Raw genomic sequence first — 22,360 nt, 5'->3', positions numbered from 1 at the left:
CTATACTTGGATGAAATTACCACCAGTGGAAGAAACCTGAGTGATCCTTAAAGATTATCTTCTACAAATATTTTTCCCAAAGAATTTTTGTATTGTTTTCATTTTCAAGAAGTGGATTCTGAAAAACATGCAATTTAAATACCTATAATAACATTAGTAGACTATGTGTCCTTTATCCAAGAATGCAAAGTCTGAAGAGATGGGAGGAATGACTCATGAGTATAAAGGGGCTTAAAGTGGGAAAACACAAACTTATAACGCTTGTGACTGACACTGGCCACCAATTTTGACGAGACAATAGAGCACTGCAACCATGTGAGATAGTAGAGAGGGTATAAAAAGCCAAAAGAGAAAACAAAAGAACAAGGATGTTTTGGGTTGCTCTGGACTCAGGAGAGTTACTGTGGAAGGCACAAGAGCTGCGGATGTGTTGAACTTGCTGTTTATGCCTATACAAAAAGGCAATCGTTGAGATACTGGACCAGGTGATCAGGATAGAAAATAGAAGTTCAGGCAACACAAAGAAAGCTGTATATAAAGAGACTGTGACTTTGTCATGACCTACAACAGTATACAGTTCAAAACCTGTTTCCTTTGTCCTGTTTTTCTTTCTTAACTTTATGGACATGTACAAAGGGAACAGAACGTTTAGCATGATGTGCAATAACCAGCAGAGAGAAATGTAGAGACCAATATTCTTAGGAGATTTGGCTCTAAGATTCTTCCAACAGGAGTTTCTAGGGTTGATGATAATGGCCTGGAACACACTCAAGAGACAGATGGTAGCAATAGACATGCTCCTGAAAACTCTTTGAACATACATAAAAATTTGGTAGCTCCAATCATTGAAGAAATCTTTCAACCCAAAAGTTATTATTGTGTTGCCCATTCCTTTAGAGATAATGATCAAGAAGTTAACCATGATCAGATGGATGAGAATTAAATCCAAGATCTTTACTTTGTATTTCTTTTTACATATAACTAGGTAGTAGGAAAGAAGAGAGATATTTCCCAGAATTCCAACTATATTCTGTATCAAGAACATTATTCCTATTCCCAAATTCCTGGAATCCATTTTGTTACTGAGCAATAAATGCTAGCAGTCTCTTCTCAGATGAAACTTTTTGAGTTTTATAGCTAAGATCGTCCTGTATACCTGATGTCACAATTGCACAAAAATCACATTAGGTGAAGACTGAAAACCCAAGGTGATCAGCACAAATAGATCCTGTCCCCCCCACCTCTCACAGTTACTTTAACACTAACAACAACCATCAGAACTGCAGAAGTCTTCAAATGCACACGTTAATAGAGTAAGTTCCCATTATACTTCTCACAAAAGTCACCACTAAAATTAGGACAAAGTTATCCTGGCAGAAGCAATGACCAGTGAGTTCAAAGTGAAAGAATTCTCAATACCACAAGTCCACCCATATTGGAGAAAAAGCCTTCTGTCATCAGCTTCTCCAAGGAATAAATTCACTGGAAATGCCTTTCTCCTGTCAATATTAATATTAAAATTGAAAATATTACAACAGGAGAGAGTGTTTTATATTCTTTAATAATTATGTTTATTACATAGCACTAACCACTAGGTGAAAATTATGAATTAGATAATGTCATATTAAGAGATAATGCCTTAAACTCCACCACCTTCACATTAAGAATTAAGAATTAACATGCAGAGTTAAGATGAGGAGAGCTGAGAAAACACACTATGCATAAAGAATAATTATGTAACACCATGGAGAGAAAACAGGTGAATGATTCTAAAAGAAATAAGTCAAAAGAAGGCAATACTTTATTGATAGTAAATACAAGAAGAATGCCCAGGGTTCCCATATGATCTATTATCTGGTCCATCACTCAGCCTGAAATGTGAAGCACAGATCATAGGAAACAGTAACTCCTGATAAACATGTGAATAAAACAAGAATCCTGGCTGTGATGTTCACATCACTTCATACAGCTTCCCAAATGAGAGGCTGTGAGTATGTAGAAAAATGTAAATGCCCATGCAGAAAACCTAGCCTTTATGGACTAGATGGGCCTTCACGGATAATGTTCATAACTTACATCCAATGAATTGTCTTGAAAGCAAAGAAATACAAACCTGTACATTAGTAGTGCTGTGATTGACTGACATTTATGCAATGATGACATATGCAGCAATGTAAATGAACTCAGGAGTGCATTCACAGCACCCAAATTCACTAAAATACACTTTGAAAATGTAAGAGATCTTGCTCTAAGATACAAATTATGAAAGATCAATACATGTAAACACTGTTCTGGTCTTTCATAGCTTAGCAGAGGCATGAACCTACCTCCAATACTTTCCACTCCTGCAAATACACAATAAACTCTAGTAATGATGCATGTGTTAAGTCAAAAAGAAGCTAGTTAATGAAATCTTTTTGTATTGGGTGTGTTCAGACACATCTTCTTAATAATGGAGGCTGAACTGGAATATACAACAGTCCATGGATTCCTGTGTGGACATACAAAGCCAATGTTGAGTTTCTTCATCTATGTGTGACATACTGAGGTGACTTTCATTTTTGATATGTTAATATATAAACAAGCACACAATTCAAGGATACATTTGTTTTAACACAAGAGCTGCCAACATCATGATGATACCTTAATGTGCAGCAGTGGCATTCACCCTGTGTTTGAGAATCATACATAGGGATCAGAAACCACAGTCTATGAATAGAAAGAAAGGATGATGCAAGAAAGAGAGAAAACATGCAGGGGAGCTCCTTCACACAGAAATGGGGACACAGGGACACGGCAAGACATAAAATTATAATTAATTTACATTTTAAAACTTTATTTTCTAATGCCTTTGTCAAGGAAAATTATTTGTAATGAATCAAGACTTAGGAACAACTTCTAAAAAATATACATAGAATTTTAAAATATGAAATATTATTATTTGCATGAATAGAAGACCAATGGGTACACAGGATATGAGCTGCATTTAACCCAAATTTAAGCTCTTGCCTGACATTTACCAGGCTCTAAATTCTGGAAACTTCAGCAATGAAAAGGGGAAAAACCTATCCTGAGATTGCAGTGGTCTCAGAAAATCACCCAACATTGAGAATTAACAGAAACTGTATGTGTGCTGGACCAGAATTTTGCAAGACTCATACTGACATTGCCACCTTCACTTTAGCAAGGCATTCCCAAGTTGAAGATGGAAAACACTGACTGTTAGGAAAGACAAAGGCCCCACCCAGTCACAGATACACTCATCTCTAGGAAAATGTTCCCCAGGCAGGACTAGATCCTGGCTCTTTATGAGGATTAGACGATTTTAATTCCATTTCAAACGTCTATTTACAAACCCATTTTATGAAATTTGTGTTTCTTATGCTGTAAAATTAACCTGTGACTCATATGTGCAATGAATGGAAACCTGAATGATGTAGTTAACATAATCGTGAAATCAGATTTTATTAGGTTTCACAGTTTTCAATAGGCAGCCTGAGAGAGGATTTTCTTATACTTTTGGTACGTCAAGAATTAGCATGATAAATGGGAACTGTCTTTTCATTAGTAATTTGGCCTACAGCCCAGAAAGTCTCCCAGTCCCTTGCCTGATCCTTTGCTGTTCTGTTTCATTCAGGAATCAATTTTCAAATATTTGCACTTACCATACATGCCTTCCTTGCTTTCTTTGCCTTTGAGGATGAAAAACAATATGCTCACCTGACATTTCCCTCCACAGAATTTCATCGCATTGGGCAGTTCCTGACATGATAGCGAACACTATGAATGAAAAAGGCAGCCCAACCCTAAGATAAAGGTGCATAGATGTGTGACCTCTCACCTGCAGTCCTGATAACAGAGATATCTTGAGGAGCCAAGAACTATTCTGAAATTTTACAGTTGATTACTATCAAAGACATTGACAAGTTCCTTGTAAGTATACCCAATGAGACAAGGAGTTTGGAGAGGTTCTTAAATTGTCCTGATCCCTGATGGCTGATGGATGGAAAGTCCAGTGAGTATCAAAGTCTCATGTGAGAGATTCCTGTAAGGAGGTTATTTGTCTCTTTGGAAATGGATTGTCTTCTCTAGGATCTCATAAACAAAATCAATTGAGTTTTCACTTTTGGGCCTCAGTGCTGCTCACTTTCAGAACACCCCACTGAACACCAGAAGTCATGAGTTCTGTGAATGCTACTAAAGTAAAAGAGAAAGAGTGACATCACAATCCGTGCTAGAAATCACTGCCTCCAATTGAACTCAACGCAAATAAACTGGAAAAATAATACAAAAATATGAAATTGCATAAGTTAGAGTTATAAATTAAGCAGCAACTGTAAGTCTGAACAGAGACCTGTCCTAGAAGAATTTATATATGCAATCATTCCTCACAAATGACATCAAATGTTTCCAACAAACTTCACATAAAGAATTCCTACTTTCTCTTTCTGAACCACTGAATAGAAGCCAGAATATACAGTCATTTTTTCTCATTAAACTTGTATTTTAATGGGTCTCAAAATTCTGTGACAGATTTTTAGTCAAGTTGTTTCCATTAAAAAGTACTTTTTTAAAAAACTAATAACTTAAAACTGCCACACGCAAATAAAATGGCCCACAAAACATTCTCTTTTCCTCCTGAAGGTTTTCCGATGCATTGATATCATTAACCAGTCCTTCACTATCAAACTTTAATGGCCAATTGAGGCAAACAGTTCTGAGACTATTCTTCCACCACTGATTAAGACTGGGGTGGTAGGTGTTAGGGATAATAGTCATTTAGCCTTCTGAGCTTTCTGGGCAGACTTGGTGACCTTGCCAGCTCCAGCAGTCTTCTTCTCCACAGCTTTGATGATACCCAGAGCAACTGCCTGCCTCATGTCTTGGACAGCAAAACAACCCAGTGGAGGACAGTCAGAGAAGCTCTCAACTCACATGGGCCAGCCAGGAACCATATCAATGATGGCTGCATCACCAGTTTTCAAGAATTTAGGATCATCCTTCAACTTCTTACCAGAATGATGATCAATCTTTTCTTTAAGCTCAGAAAACTTGCATGCTATGTGAGCTGTGTGACAATCCAGTACAGGAGCAGAGCCAGCACTAATTTGCCCTGGATAGTTCAGGATAATCTCCTGAGCAGTGAAGACAGCAACTTCCATTGGTGGACCATTTTTGCTGTCACCAGCAACGCTGCCACATCTGATGTCTTTAACAGACAGGTTCTTTACACTGAAGCCCACATTGTCTCCAGGAAGAGCTTCACTCAAAGCTTCATGGTGCATTTCAACAGACTTTACTTCTGTTGTGGCATTGACTAGAGCAAAGGTAACTATCATTCCAGGTTTTAAAACACCAGTCTCCACTCAGCCCACAGAGACAGTCCCAAGACCACCAATTTTATAGACATCCTGGAGGGGCAGTCGCAGTGGCTTGTCAGTGGGACGAGTTGGTGGCACGACACAATCCAAAGCTTTCAGCAGTGTGGTACCACTGGCACTGCCATCTTTTCGTGTAAATTTCCATACCTTAAATCAAGGCATATTAGCTGTAGGCCCCAGCACGTTGTCACCATTTCAACCAGAAATTGGCAAAAATGCTACTATGTCAGAGTGATAGCCAATTTTCTTAATGTAGGTTCTGACTTCCTTCACAATTTCCTCATATCTCCTTTGTCTGTAGGTTGGCTCAGCTGTTTCATGCCCAGGGTGTAAGCCAGAAGGGCATGTTCACGGGTCTGCCAATTCTTGGAGATGCCAGCCTGAAATTCATCAACACCAGCAGCAACAATCAGGACAGCATAGTCATTCATCCTGAGATACACCTGTAATCATGTTTTTGATAAAGACTTGTGTCCTGAGCATCAGTGATCGTCACATCGTATTTGCTGGTCTCAAATTTCTACTGGGAGATGTCAATAGTGATACCAACCTCACACTCACTCTCAGCTTTCACTTTGTCCAAGACCCAGGCATACTTGAAGATCTCTGCAGCCTTGTTTTCAAACTTTTCAATGGTCTGTTTGTCTATACCTCCATGTTTGTAGATCAGGTGGCCAGTTGTGGTGGACTTACTTTAATCTATGTGTGCAATGACAACAATGCTGATATGGGTCTTTTCCTTTTTGATGCTGGATTTGAATTAGCAGTGTTTTTTGTAACACCTGTGTTCTAACAGCAAACCCATTGTGAAAAAGTCTTAGTCATTTTTTTTTACCAATAAGATAAATAGTATTCATTCTTTAGCATTTAATGAAAAGGCATAAAAATTGAAGGTTGAAAATTTGTCTTCTGTCCATGAAACATCTCATTTTCAGGGTTTTAGGCCAACATAGAAATGAGAGAAATACCATCTGTCACACCACCATCAATTCAGACACCAGCTATTGTTTTGTAGCTCTCTGTGTGCTTCAGTTATTCTTTAGAATAAGCTAGCAGCCCAGAAAACTGCAGTAGTTGTTACAGGAAAATAATATCTCTCAAAATGTCCCAAGCAGAAAAAGATAGAATAAAATTCAGGATAATAATTTTCAGATCAGTCATTCTTGCCTGGTTAGACATATGCTCTACTACTTACCTCTACCTAATGTAGAGATATATTAGTTTTATAGAAGACATGAAGAGATCACTACTATTCATAGTTCCAAAGGTGTGTAATGTCTTGTGGGTGGGGTAAACCCATGTCTACTCCTAAAGGTAGCACAACCACAGAGGGAAGGTTGGGTTAGTCAAGCACGGGGAGAGGTGTGAAGCTTTACAAGATCTCAAAGTTGATCAATGTTGTAGAATATTGTTTCAAGGTATGTTGCTTTGTTTATACTGTGGGACACTGGTTTAATGATGTAAACATGTACTGCTTTTGTTTGTGCTACATTTTTTAACTCTGTGAAGCTGTGATTCCTTGTCTGTCTAAAACACCTGATGGTCTAATAAAGAGCTGAATGTCCAATACTAAAGCAGGAGAAAGGTTAGGCAGGGTTGGCCAGCAGACCCAAGGAACCCAGTGACAGAGAGAGAGGAGCGATGAGCAAATTGGCAAAGAATGGGCTGGCAAAACCAGCAGAGACAGCTGATCTGAACAGGGGAGAGCTCTTGGATCCCAGACCGACAGCAGGGAGGCCAGCATGGGACTGATCTGGACCCCCGAATGTGAGTGTCAGTGAGGAGGCCTGGGCAACCTATGGGGTCCTGATCAGTGGATCAGTGTTTATCCCTAGAATACAAACAGACATCGTGTATCCATAACACAAAGAGGGATGCTCTCTCAGCCTGGACCCTACCTGAGTGAAATGACAGACTCTAGATATCTCCTATGTGGAAGGAATTGGCAATAGGGTGGGAGGCTGGGAGGTATAGGGGAATGTGGGAGGAGGGGAGGGAGAGGGAACTGGGATTGACATGTAAAGCAAGCTATTTAAAATTAAAATAAAAAATTTACACCAAAAAAAGAATAAATAGGAGGAGAAATCTGAGAAGGAGGAGAAAGATAGGACAAGAAAAGTACATCAGAGGCCAGCCACCCAGCCACCCAGCCACCCAGCCACCCAGCCACCCAGCCACCCAGCCACCCAGCCACCCAGCCACCCAGCCACCCAGCCACCCAGCCACCCAGCCACCCAGCCACCCAGCCACCCAGCCACCCATGGAATAAGAGTGAAAGAAAGACATACAGAAGTAAGAAAAGGAAAAGGCAGAAAGACAAAAGGTAATCAGGATAATATAAGTTAAGAAAAGATGGCAAGAAACAACCCAAGCTAAGACAGGGTGTTTATAAGGAAGAAAAGGACTCTGTGTTATTTATTTGGAAACTGTGTGGCAAGTTCCCAAAAGAGGAAAACAGTCCAAAAAAAAAAAAGAAAGCAAAGAAACAGCAATATTTTGGCACTGGACACAGGGCTAGAGCATAGAATAAAAACCAACAGCATTTTGGTATCCCAACGTGGGACTACAATAAAAGAAAATCTAACAACAGATTAACCTGTATAATCAGATATGTACAGACTCCCATGAGTCTCTCACGGTGGTCCTGTACTGTCCCTCCACCAATTGGTGCCATCACTGAAATCAGGAGAAGGAATGAAATTCCTTAGAACCAAGGTATTAGAAAGAAGGTCTTACTTCCAACAGTCTATGGAAGATTTATCAGTTGAGGAAAACAACAAAGTGAAGATGCTGATGCAGGCCTTAGTCAGCTTAGGAGATGGCAAGGGGCCTATGTGACATGGACAGGGGCAGAAAAATACACAAGACAGTAGGATATGAGCACAGAGTGTCTGCAGAGATGTAGCAGGTTTTAGTGAGACCAATGAACACTTTCCTTTCATACTTCCAAATAATTTGAATACTGTGAAACATTTCATTCCTCCTTTTGGGAAAACATAAAATTTTATTTATCACATTAAATGAAACATAACTATAATTTTAATGTTCAATGACACTTAGCTAAGCTATAGAAATTCCTCTCATTGTAACCTGGGTTGGCAAGAGTTGCTTGGGATTCACAAGTGAGAAATTCAAGTCACTCTTGGACATAAGATAGAATTGTTAGACATTCCATAAGAGATTTCTATGATCATAATGAACAGAAAAATCTAAAGGTCTTAGAGAATTATCTGTAGATAAGGAAAATGTTGACAGTATAAATACTTTCAAAATGTGATATGAATTGAGAAGAAAATACAGTGTATATAAAGAGAACCTGAAAATTTCAAGCAGTCATCCACAGGATATTTCACTTCCAGACTAAGTCTTTCCAGCAAATTTATATTTAACTGTCCTGTAAGTTGTACTAAAGTGTTCATTTAAGTTATTTCCGCTGCACCATTTCTACACCACCCAAGAAACCAATGAGTCTCGTTTTTCACCAATGAAATAAGTTACTATTAAAAATGCATTTTAAGAAAAATTAGGCCAGGAGAAAATATTTCCAGTACACATAGCCCCTTAAAGTGTGGAGCAAATATATTAGAAAGAACATTTAAATATTACATTATGAGAAAAAACTGGACAATACATGAGGGAGATCCTGGATTTAAATATGCCCCACTGACTGACTTTGAAGAGACAAAAGCCTGCTGCCACTCTGTGGCTTTCTTCCTGAAACCTGGTGGTTCTGGAAGCAGGACTGCTAGAGGAATTATTCTTTCAAGATCCAAGGTTGGGTGTGAGAAGACAATGACGCACCATATCATACCCAGGGTAAGAACTGATGCTCTTGGTGTCATGAATGGTGCTAGGGAAGGGTCAAAGAAGAACCCCAGGACACCTGCTTGGAGGGTTCTCTAGGGAGTGCCCTACCTCTGGCTCTGCCTTGGGAATGGACAGCACTTGGTACTTTTTATTTCCTAATTTATCATTTTAAATGTCACTAACTTATATTATGGGCTAAAGGTGGGAAAGATAGAATGACCTAGAATGTGATATTGGGAGTGTGGGATGGGTCTCGTATGATGGAAATAAAAAAGACAGGGACGGTAGGTGGATGCAATAAAGTCTCTGACCCATAGCTGGGTACAACTTGACCTTCAAAAAATTAGGAATAAAAACAACACACATAAACTCACAAATATCATATTTAACCAATGTCTCCAGACTGAGCACTTTCTTAGTTAGTCTTTGAATTACTGGGGTAAAATTCTGTGACCAAAAGAAATGTGTGGAGGAAAGGACTTGTTTCAGCTTACAGTTCCACATTAGTCCTTCACCGAGGGAAGACAGTGCAGAAACTCAAATCAGGAAGCTGGAGGCATGTTACAAGCATTCTTCCCACCAGACTTGGCCCATTGCCTCATCGACCCCAAAGAAGCACAAGGACGCTACATTAATTATGAAATTGTTGGCCATTATCTTGGGCTTCTTACTGGCTAGTTCAGTCTCAATTATTAACTCATCTCTATTAATCTAAGTATTTCCATGTGGTCTTATCTTACCTGAGAGAAGTCTCAATCATGTCCTCTCTTCCCTGGGCTCACATGATTATTCCTCTCTGCCTACATTTCTCAGAATCCTCCTTGTCTCCTAGTCCCACCAATCATCCTGTCTCATTGGCCACAGTGCTTTATTCATCAACCAACAAAAGAAACATATGTACAGAAGACATCCCCATATGAGGCAGGAAATTATTCAGAGGTCATGGAAGACTGCTTAATGCCTTGCTCCAAATGGCTTGCTGAGGTAGATTTCTGACATTACCTAGGAACAACAGGCCAGAAATGGTTCCTCCCATATTTGGCTTGGTCCCCATTGTTGTTCTTTTGCTGCAGTGACCAGCAATGAAACTCTAACCATGAGTCAACAAATCCACATAGAGTTTTTTGGTAGAGGGGGAAAAGGGGAGTTAGGTGTTGGCCAGTGGGGAGCAGAGAGAGAGGAGGGGATGAAGGGTGCTTGCTTAAAAGGGGAAGCTCAAGAATGTGTATTGAGTCAATACACAGCCCTATAACTAGTGATTCATCCATGACATGACCACACCACTGTGCACATCCCACCAGTTGTCAAGGGACAAGGTCAGTATGATGCCGAGTTTCCAACAACCTCACCACTTATTATCATTAAAAAGGTGGAGAGTTAGGTGTGGCAACTTAGAAAATAAGAGTGTCAAGTTCTCAAGACTGGTTTCTGCTCACCTGGAGGGTGTTGACTGTCTTTGAGAAAGCTGGGGTGCTGCCACATACTGGGATAGCTGGCTGCTCCATCACATTCCTGGCTATTCGGAACTTTGGCACATCTGTAGACCTAACAAGATGTTAGCAGAGTAGAGGACAAGATTAAGTTTAGAAAAAAATTTCCTTAGGTTGCCACTGTGCATTCCCTGCCCATTGTCAGGGGATGGAGTCAGCACGATGCCACATATCACAATCAACACATATCACAATCATTTATCAAGAAATTCCTGATGGACTTGCCTATAGGCCAATTTTTTTCAGTGGACAAGCCCTCTTCCCAGATGATGATAGCTTGTGTTGTATCTAGATAAAACTGACCACCACAAAAGTGGTAAACAGAGAATAATCACATTCATAATGAGTATATTTTTAGGAGGACCTAGGTATGTTAAAGTAACCTTTCAATTTAGAAAGCTGTTACTGAGTCTGGCATTCAGAGTACATTGTAGTGTATGCTACTATAGACTCTGTACTCATCTTCTATATTGTTAAATTTCCAGCCCTTCTGGTCAAACATTAAGGTCTCTTCCCCTCACCTGTTCCCATCAAGCTCAGCATCAACATCTTCATTTTATTCCTTTTCCTCAACCCGGAACTCTCCCCTCAGCTGCCAGCTAAAAAGCTCTTTTGCTCAGGCTGTTTCTCTGGAATTACATTATTCTTCTTGAATTCCATGATGTCTTACATTGCCAGAGGGCTAGAGCTAGACAATGATTGATAGGCGCAAAGACTCAACTGAAGCACCATTCTAAGTAATCTTAATAATAAAAACCCAGAGTAAGATATTACGGTAACTCTTAGGCATATAACCAAAAGATGCACATTTGTATAACAAGGACATCTGTTCAACTATGTTCATATCAGCATTATTTGTAATAGCAAGAAACTGGAAGCAACCGAGATGCCCCTAAACTGAATAATGGATACAGAAAATGTGGTACATTTACACAATGGAGTATTACTCAATGGGAAAAAAACAATGGAATATTGAAATTCGAAGGCAAATGGATGGAACTAGAAGAAACCATCCTGAGTGATGTAACAGTCACAAAAAGACAAACATGAGTCTTCATCCAGTAGCTGATGTAAGCAGAAGAAGACACCCACAGTGAAACACTGAGCTGAACTACTGGAATCCAGTTGCAGAGAGGGAGGGGTGATGAACAAATGGGTCAAGACCGGGCTGGATAATTCCACAGAAACAGCTGGCCTGAACAAGAAGGAACTCATGGATCTCAGACTAATAGCTGGGAAACCAACATAGGACTGATCCAGAGCCCCTAAATGTGGATGTCAGTTAGGAGGCCTGAGCAATTTATGAGGCTTCTAGAAGTGGGTCAGTATTTATCCCTAGTATACAAATGGACTTTGGGAGCACATTCCACATAGAAGGATACTCTCTCAGCCTAGACACACAGGGGAAGGTCTAGGCCATGCTCTAAATGATATGACAGACTTTGAAGATTCCCCCATGGAAGGCCTCACCCTCCCTGGGGAGCAGAAAAGGGATGCGATAGGGAGTCCGTGGGGGGCATAGGAGGAGGGGAGGGAGAGGGAACTGGGATTGACATGTAGATCAATTTTGTTTTTATTTAATTTTTTTAAATTTAAAGATATTGGAATAAAATCTGAAAGATCAGAGAAGTAAAGGATCAGTCACAGTCACCTCTTACTTCTCCTACCCTTCAGACCAAAAAGGTCCAAGCTTCTTTCTCTGCCCTGCCTTATCACTTCCTATCTGTCTGTACAGACATCCAAGCCTCTATAGTTATAGTGAACCAGAGTTAACTAGTGACTAGCTCCATCCTCTGATCTGCATGCAAGTTTTGTCAGAACACAAAGTATCATTTGTCTAAATAAAAAGAGAAGGTTTTTAACTAACATAGAAAATCAATGTACAATAAGTATAATAACTGTATGCAAATATATAGAGGCAATAATTACATCAACAAAGTCTAGTCCATTAGCATTTGACAAATTCAGAGAAAATACGCCAATATCTATCCTATCTTGGTGACTGCGAAGTGTTGTACCTAATTCACCTTCTAACCTAATTTGTACACCAACACAAAACTATCTTTTGATGTCTCTCAACCTTATACACTTTATGTCTCTTTTCTGAGTTTCTTTTATGACTTTGTTAACAAGGAAAACTATAACTATCTAGTGTTCCAATCCATAACAGATCTGAGAATAAAATAATATTACATGAGGAAGCAGAAAGTGTGAACAAACAACTTTCAAAAAATGTCAGAAATGATAGAAATGATAGCTGACTTCCTGGAAAGTCACCTAAGGATCTTCTGTAACATTGGGACAACCATCTTCTGCCTATAGGACTAGAATATCTGACAGACTTTTCTGTGAAGCAAGAAATTCTGAAGGGCTGTCTTATCTTCTCAAAGTTCAGCAGTCCTTTCTTACATGTCCTGCTTGTCCAATTTGGACAGCATATTGTCAGCAGTCAAGGACAGAGTACTTTCTTGCCCAGTGGCTAACTTTTGCGACAGAAAACATAAACTCTATGTGGAACTTCTTCAGTGCCCATCATCTTCTCTGATGTAGAGTGGTGAAGCCAGGGTCGGATACGTATCACTGTCATAAAAAGGGAAAGAACCTATGCTATTAAAACATCTTTAAATGCCATATTCTGCAGATCTCTAAAGTTATTGAAGATGGCCTGTCTATCTAAAATGTATCTCTGCTTAACCTTGAAAGCATATGTAATATGACTAAAAGTTCAATTGTAATAGATTACTAATTGCTAACCTGCATTTCCTTACTATCCTAGATAGTTGTTAATAATAACATTCAAGGGCTGAACTCCTGGACTCACTGCTCACATTTGTACTCACTGCTCACTGTTTCTGCAACAGCAACTTGGGCTTGCTCATAAAACTGACTGATCAAAGCGAAGTTCTCAAATTGAATAACTTGGACATCAATACGTTAATATCAGTTCTGGAGACTGAGGTACCAAGTAATATAGTCAATGGAGAACTTTTCTGGGAGGAAACACAGTAAATTGTGCATGTGTTAAGAGATAATTTTTATATTTATTTATTTATTTAAATGAGAAACAAGCTTGTTTTACATGTCAATCCCAGTTTCCTCTTCCTCCCCTCCTCCCTTGACCTCCACTAACCCCCTATCCCATCCCATTTCTGTTTCCCTTGCAGGGTGAGGCCTTCCATGGGGGAATCTTCAAAATCTGTCTTATCATTTGTGTCAGGGCCTAGGCCCTCCCCAGTGTGAGAGTATCCCTCTATGGGGAATGGGCTCCAAAAGTTCATTTGTATACAAGGAATAAATACTAATCTACCACCAGAGGCCTCATAGATTGTCAAGGCCTCCTCACTGACACCCATGTTCAGGGGGTCTGGATCAGTCCTATGCTGGTTTCCCAGCTATTAGTCTGTGGTCCATGAGCTCCCCTTGTTTAGGTCATCTCTTTCTGTGGGATTCACCAGCCTGGTCTTGACTCCCCACTAAGAGAGACATACATAGTACCCTGGAGAAGGGAAAGGGACAAAATTTCCTGAGCAAATTAGGAGCATGGGAGGAGGGGAGAGGGATCTAGGAGAAAAAGAGGGGGAGAATAGGGGGAAAGAGAACATGAGGGAGCAGGAAGGCTGAGTCTGGGAAAGAATAGAAGAGAGCAATAAAAGAGGTGCCATAATAGAGGGAGTCATTACAAGTTTAAAGAGAAATCTGGCACTAGGGAAATTTCCAGAGATGTAATGGAGAAGCTAACTTAATGCCCTTTCCTAATAATGAGATTGATGACTACCTTATATGCCATCCTAGAGCCTTCACCCAGTAGGTGATGGAAGCAGAAACAATCACCCGCAACTAAACACTGAACTGGACTCCTGGAATACAATTTTAGTGAGGGAGGAGTAAGATAATTTTTTAAGGCTTCACACCTCTGCCATGCAGTTCAGAACCTGACTAGAGTTGGACTTGGGCAACTGTCTCTATGATATTTATGAACAAACTCATTAGAATACTGGTTTAATGTAAATTTCTGACAGATATTCTTCTGCAGGTATATAAAATAAAGTTCATATTTCTATATCAAAAAAATCTTTCAAGGGTTAAAAAATCTGTATTACATGCGAAATATTTGATCTACCTACTGAGCTACACTACCACAAGACCCAGAAATTCCACTCTTAGTCATATATCCAAAGGAGGCAAATTCATACAACAAGGGCATCTGCTCCACTATGTTCATAGCAGCATTATTTGTAATATCCAGAACCTGGAAGCAACCTAGATGCCCCTCAACTGAAGAGTGGATAGAGAAAATGTGGTACATTTACACAATGGAGTATTACTCAGCAGAAAAAAAAACAATGGAATCTTGAAATTCGCAGGTAAATGGATAGCACTGGAAGAAACCATCCTGAGTGAGGTAACCCAGTTGCAAAAAGACAAACATGGTATGTACTCACTCATATATGGATTTTAGACATGGATCAGAAGAGTGCCAGTCTGCACTTCCACTGAGAGATAGTCTGGGAAACAGGAAAGAACCTAAAAGATATGCATGGTACCCAAGAGAAGAGAAATGAGGCAAGATCCCCTGAACAGATGGGGAACACGGCGAGGGATGGGAGGAGGGGGACCTGGGAAATAGAGAGGGGGAGAAGTGGAAGAGAGAGTAGGTCGTGGAGGAACAGGAAGGTTGACTGGGGGGGAGGGTTGGATGGGGGGAAGAGGGAATCATAGGTTAGAAGACAGATCAGGCACCATTGTGACCTCTAGTGATCTAAAGGGATGACACCGACTGGCAAGCTAAGCAATAGTGTAGATACCACCTCGAATGCCCATTCCTGATAGTGAACTTGATGTCTATAACCATCCTGGAGCCTTCATCCAGTGACTGATGGAAGCAGAGGCAAACACCCACAGTTAAATACTGAATATAACCCAAGGAACCCAGCGACAGAGAGAGGAGCGATGAGCAAATTGGCAAAGAATGGGCTGGCAAAACCAGCAGAGACAGCTGATCTGAACAGGGGAGAGGTCTTGGACCCCAGACCGACAGCTGGGAGGCCAGCATGGGACCGATCCAGACCCTCTGAACGTGAGAGTCAGTGAGGAGGCCTAGGCTACCTATGGGGTCCTGAGCAGTGGATCAGTGTTTATCCCTGGAATACAAACAGACATCGTGTGTCCATAACACAAAGAGGGTTGCTCTCTCTGCCTGGACTCTTAGGGAAGTGCCTGGACCCTACCCTGAGTGAAATGATAGATTCTAGATATCCCCTATGTGGAAGGAATTGGCAATAGGGTGGGAGAATGGGGGGGGGATGGGGGTGCGGGAGGAGGGGAGGGAGAGGGAACTGGGATTGACATGTAAAACAAGCTATTTAAAATTAAAATAAAAAAGAATAAAATTCTGTATTACATTATTAAATGAGTTGTATGGGTACAATAATTTGAACAAGAGTAGAAATGTATTTGCAATATGTTCTAACAAAAGCAACCTTAAAGTTGTACCATTACAAAAAAACCTACATGTAAAATATTTAAAAACAAGTAGTTGCCTTTTTGGTTTAAAAGTAGATTCAATAATCTACCATTTCGTCCTATCATCTCTATAACATATAGCAAAAATAACCTCAATTTTTATCAATATACAAAAATCCAAGCCAATGTAAAATATTTAAAACTTGTAGTTGCTTTTTTGTTTTAAAATTGTATTCAGTAATCTGCCTTTTTATCCTAGCATATATATTTTTTTCTTTTCAGAATAAGAACGCTGAATCTAATCACTTTTGTTCAGCTTTTTCCTGACCTTTACAATAACAGCTTGTAACCAACCCCCCAACAAATGACAAATATCCATAACTCATTGAATAACAAAAACCCACCCACCCCGCATCTTGGGAGTAAGGGTATCATGTCCTTAAAAATACTTCTTTCTGCTCTTTTCAAAGTCATCAATGTGAGCCTATACATGTACAGCTCCAAAAATCCACCTTTTATTGTTTATCTTTCCAAGTTAAACTATGTCCCAATGTTTAGTCACTTCATAGTTAGCCATTTATTCTGGCAGTTTTGAGCCATCAACAAGTTGATGAAAATTTTTGCCAATAAAATTATCTTTTACAAGCAAAAAAAATTACTTCCTTCTGTGTGAGTTCAAAGGCATTTTTAGAGAACCCTGAAAAAATAAGGTAGGGTAATAGTCAAGTCCTAGTTGTATCATTAGTTGTTCAGTCTCTGTGTAATGGGAGGGTGCAGGGCTTGTCTCAAGTCCTGGCTATGGTAGTCTATGAGGCTAGATCATTTCAGCTAGCCACCTCAAAATTGTTCTGAGCAGTTTGTAGTCCAAAGCCTATCATTATGTGGTGTTTGTCAACTTAGAGTTATTGTCACAGTCAAGGTGGAATTGGTGTTGTGGGTCCTTGTCCGCCTTTTGGAGACTTTGTTGGTCACTGTTAGGCACAGCCATGGTTCATTTAAACATTAAACTCAATTTAAACTTATATTTTAAATGTCATATGAAGCAGATCTCAAGGAGATTAAAGGACCATAATTTGTTATGTACATTCAGAGTACAAAAACTTAATTCCTAGTTATCTGATAGATACTCAAGTCTGAAATCATTTACTGATAGCTACATGGAGCCTTTTCTTACAGCCTAATCTGTAGAATTAATTGGTAGTCTATATGACCTTTAATATCATGACAAAATGTAAAATATATACATGTAAATTTTTAGATAATATTTACACCTTAAAAAAGGCTTTAAAGAATCAAAATAAAACCAAAGAATTATGAGATTAGTGAAAATAGAATAGTCTCTTAGTTCTTGCTTTTCTTCTTTCCCATATCAGGTGGCTCCTCTGACATAAGACAAAGACATTAGAATTTACTTTTAAAGGAAATGCTTGGGTTTAAGAAGGAGAGAGCCACACTTCAACTCCAAAGTCAGCTTTAATTTTTAATTGGACTAGGCCTACAAAAAGATCATTTGGATTATATGTCTGTGTAGAAAAGCAGACACAAACATTTGGTAAGATTTATCCTGTTGGAGATGTGATATACTAATAGGCCAATTTACTCCCTTTCTAGGGACATTATTCTGGATGATTTGACCTTTTACTTCACATGTCCCATTTGTCCAGTGGTCTTCAGATTCCTCAGCTGGATACCTTAATTCTCTTGAAAAAAACAAAAAGAAAACCCTGTCCTAACCCTAACTTTGGGGAAATTCCCTTTAGGCAAGTTATATCTGAACAAATGAAAAGCATTTGTTAATCTTATAAGTTAGTTTAGATTGAACATTCATGCTGTTTGATGAACTATCGCCTCTTCTAATCAAAAGGTCTCTCTTGTTCAAATGTAATCTTTATCCCTTTTGATGGTATCTATAGATTAGTCTTCTACTGTGGAAACAAAGGCAAAACCTCATCCCCAATGTAATACATATCCTGGTTTCCATTCTGAGGTCAACACATCTTTAAATTATACAGGCTGGTTTAATTCAGTAGGTTCTTTTCTATTATCATCTCATGTCTCCCCACAGCTGTTGTTTCTTTCTCATTAGCATTTATAAAATTTGAAGTTAATGAATAATTATGCAATTTATTTTGGGGGTAATTGTTATTACTCCTTTCTGTTTGTTAAACATATATTTTAGAGTTCAATTTGATCTTTCTATAACTGCTTGACTTGTAGGATTCTGTGGTTTGCCTGTAATATACTTTATATTGTAATATGTAAAAAACTGTTACATTTTCCTGAAGACATTTGCTGGAGCATTGTCTGTCCTCATTTGTATAGGTATACCAATGATGGCAATAACTTTAGCCTTTTCAGAACTCAAAGCAGTTGCTCATTGAAATGCTGAATTGTATCTATGATATGCTGTACATATTTTAATTTTCCAAATTCTACAAAATGAAGCATATCCATTTTCCAAATTTCATTTCTTTTAGTAGCTTTTGGGTTACTCCCTGCTGATAGTAGAGCTTGATTGCATTAAGAACAGGTAGGACACTACTTTGTGATTTCCTTGGCTTGTTACTAAATGATGAAAAATATTTTTTCAGCAGTTTTCTGTTGCTGGGCATTGGCGATGCATTCCTTTAATCCCAGCACTCAAGAGGTAGAGGCAGGCAGATCTCTGTGAGTTTGAGGCCAGCCTGATCTACAGAGCAAATTCCAGGACAGGCTCCAAAGCAATACCTAGAAACCCTGTCTTGAAAAATCAAAAAAAAATTGCTATTGGCATGGTGCTTTTATGAAATTCTGGGGTGTCCAGCAAAGTTCCTATCAATAGTTGCTTAATTTCATCATTACCTTGTGCTAGAGGTCCTGGCAGACCTGTATGGTAACAGATATATGTGGTGCATATATGAGATGATTCCTATGCCTGATTATTTCTTATAACTGAATAAATAATCAAGTCAATTGTGTATCACCTAGCATAAATTCAACAGTTTCAACAAACAAAACAACTCTTTCTGCATATTGAAATTAAATAACTGTGTTCAGATGTTCTGGAGAATATAATACCATGAGAATAACATATATTTCTTAATTTGGAACAGAATCATTAGGGCTTTGAGCCACTTTAATTAAATTTCCTGATTTGTAACCTGGCTTGCCTGATTTATTTTCATTAGTATAGAATGTAAAGGCTCCAGATATTGGTGTTCCCTGTACAATGTGAGGAAGGATCCAGTTAGTTCTCTTTATAAATTAAATTGTTTTGTTTGGGGGACATTTGTTGTTAATCTCTCCAGAAAATTACAGCAAGTTATTTGTCAACATTCATTTTTCTGCCCACAATGAGTCAATTTCAGCATTAGTAAAAGGTACTACAATTTCTGCTGTGTCCATTCCTGTCAATTGACACAGTCTCAATTTTCCTTTAATACTAGCCTTTTCTACATAAGTTTTTCTTATTTTTATTCTGTGTATGTGGTAAAAATATCCATTGTAAGATAGTATCTCCCCTCTGCATTAAAACCCTATGGTTAACTAGTTGCTAACTCAATTCAGGCAAGCTTTGTTTGCCAAATAAACAAAATATCACAAAAGTCTGCTTCTACAAGATTGATAGGCATAGTCAATTCTAAGTTCTTGAGAGCCTCTCGTCCCCTCATCATCTTTGTCTTACACCACCCACCCTGACTGATGATGTTGTTTCCAAGAGTAAATCTGTGTGCCTCAATGCAGGACACTATTGACCTTTGGAACTACAAATGCTGAAGATGTCTTCGTGCCATCTATAAACCTAATGTTCCTTCAGCTAAGATACAGAGAATTTGTATACAACATGGCTGTCAGGTGAAGAATATTTTCAGCATAAGGCACAAGTTATTTTCCTCAATTCTCAGGTATCTGCTTCCACTTGATTCATTTTGAGAACTATCTTTTTCCTATAATAGTCACAGCAGTTTTCTGTGTTCCTAACTTATTTCTGTGACAGGGAGGTCTATAGACAAAAGACTTTCAGGTGGATAAGAAGTGGTGGGGTCTGGTGTGAATTTTATCTCTATTATTTCTTTGTTGATATAAAACCTCAAAGAAGATGGTTCATGGACAGACAGTAAATTTGCAACTTTTAATTATGTTCTTTCACTAATTGATGAAAATAGAAGGAATACACTATTTTTAGCAAAATAATAATAATAATAACTGTAGCTTCCTCTGGTTTCTATTCAGTGCTTTTAGGGGATAATAGCATTGGGTCATGTGACATTCAATGGAAAATAAAGATTATGTCACTTGTGAGGAATTACTACTTAAATAGATATCAGTAGTATATGGCTTTGTTCAGACTTTAGTCATTGCTGGACTTATAGCTGTAATATTTCCCAGTATATTTATATATAAACATTTCTAATTAATTTGTCCTCAGTTTGTAAACAAAAGAAAAAGCAGTCAATGATTTCAAGAGTGGATTGCAGTATCGTATTTTTCCATTTACTAGTGCTTCCGTAGAAATCCAGGAACGTGTGATTTACTATATTCTACTGGATGCTCTAAAATGGAGAAGCGCTGAGATAAAAAGTTAACAATTGCTTATATTTTGAAGCTAGAACAGACCAGCCTCATCAAAGAGACATAATCCTCATTACCATACTCTTTCACAAGAAACTGTTATTCCTTACACCTCTCCTACTAGTCTGCCATCAGGGATCATGAAAAAAATAAGAGCCTGTCCAAGCACACTGTCTCATTGGAGACACTCACAAGAAATTAATCAGTGTCTTCAATAATCAGAAGTGGTAAAGGTTTCAGAAAATGTCTTTGCCTTTGTAGGTGAGATGAAGATTGCCATTCTGGAGGGAGTTGAGGTCACATATCTATGAACATTTATTCAGGGTTGGGCAACAGTCCCTTTCCAGAGTATTTGCTGTCATGCTGGGTGCTGCACACTGAGCTGAAGGTTCTGCAAAGAGGAGACATGTATTTCTTTTTCACTCTCAAAGGCAGAGAAAGCAAAACAGAGTTCTGGTAAGTACACACATCTGGAAAGGTGATTCTGGGTAGAAAGATAGCAGAGAGAATTCAGGCAAGGGATAGGAGGCCTTTCTGAGCTGTATAGAGAATCGCGAAGAAGAATAGTGTCCCTAACCTTGTACTAATTCCTTATGCAGCAAAACACAACAAAATCTTCTGAGTTCACCTATCAAACACTGTGAATCTTAGTGAAACTGATGTTGATGTTTCATAAGGAATGCAGTACTTATGTCATTTAGATTTCTATTCCTTCATCATTTACGTGAAACATAAACTAGTTTTATAGTACAACAACCACAGTATCTGATATAAAGGCTCAATAATGATGACAAATATTATAACGTAATCCTAGGAGAATAAAATAGCAGGATATGGGCCTGCTTCTGGAATAGAACAAAATTTTATGTAATACTTCATCTGTGATGGAACAGGACCAGATGTGTCCTAAATATCAATGGTGGCCACTGATCAGGATGTTTTTCCTGTTTAACATGGGAATATGGTATTCAAGCAGAACTGACATAGTCATTGTTTGTATGTATGTATGTATGTATGTATGTATGTATGTATGTATTTATTATGGATACAATGTTCTGCATGTAAGTATGTCTGCAAGCCAGAAGAGGGCATCAGATGTTGACAGATTAGCCACCATGTAGTTGCTGGGAATTGAACTCAGGGTCTGTGGAAGAGTAGCCAGTGCTCATAACAGCTGAGCCTCTCTCCAGCCCCTGTCTTTGTTAATTTTAAATGATCCTGGTCTAGAACAAATCTATCTTCTGTCATTTCTTTTTGTTTAGTGATACTCTAATCTCACTAAAATCTCAGGATGGGTTTTTCAATTTCCATTGCTGATGTTGACAGAATTAGAGCAAGCAGGGGCATAGCCTTTAGTTTGCATTTACAGCCAATGTTTACCTTTTGCATTCAATGTACACGATTCATAAAATCCCATCTTCTTCAGATTCAATGTACATGTTGGTTTTTAAGTGTCATACATTAGTCTTAATTTATTACTAATAAATTGGCTTGACCTCTGGAGTAGGACATAAAGCTTTTAAGCTGAAATTAGCTATAGTTTAGCATCTTTTCTATGTGCCTGTGCTCCTGTGTTTTCATGAGGGGTTTCTCTCCTAATCAGATAGATATACTTGCATGGGAAAACTTCATTTGCAATTCCTTGGATATGTTTTTTTTTCTTCTTTC

At 38.7% G+C, this 22,360-nt stretch overlaps 1 protein-coding gene and 1 pseudogene across 1 annotated transcript in view; both read right to left on the bottom strand.

Annotated features, from left to right (window-relative positions):
- The window catches only part of LOC101844785 (zinc finger protein 54-like), a 1,121,204-nt gene that overhangs the window by 931,652 nt on the left and 167,192 nt on the right, over positions 1-22,360 (bottom strand). The gene's annotated exons all lie outside the window — the stretch shown is intronic.
- Positions 4,491-9,948, bottom strand: LOC101843186 (annotated as a pseudogene).

The sequence above is a fragment of the Mesocricetus auratus genome, unplaced genomic scaffold (assembly GCF_017639785.1).
Source record: "Mesocricetus auratus isolate SY011 unplaced genomic scaffold, BCM_Maur_2.0 Super-Scaffold_100037, whole genome shotgun sequence".
NCBI lineage: Eukaryota > Metazoa > Chordata > Mammalia > Rodentia > Cricetidae > Mesocricetus > Mesocricetus auratus.
The sequence above is the reverse complement of the archived record's forward strand: the minus strand, read 5'-3'. Positions and strand labels throughout refer to the sequence as shown.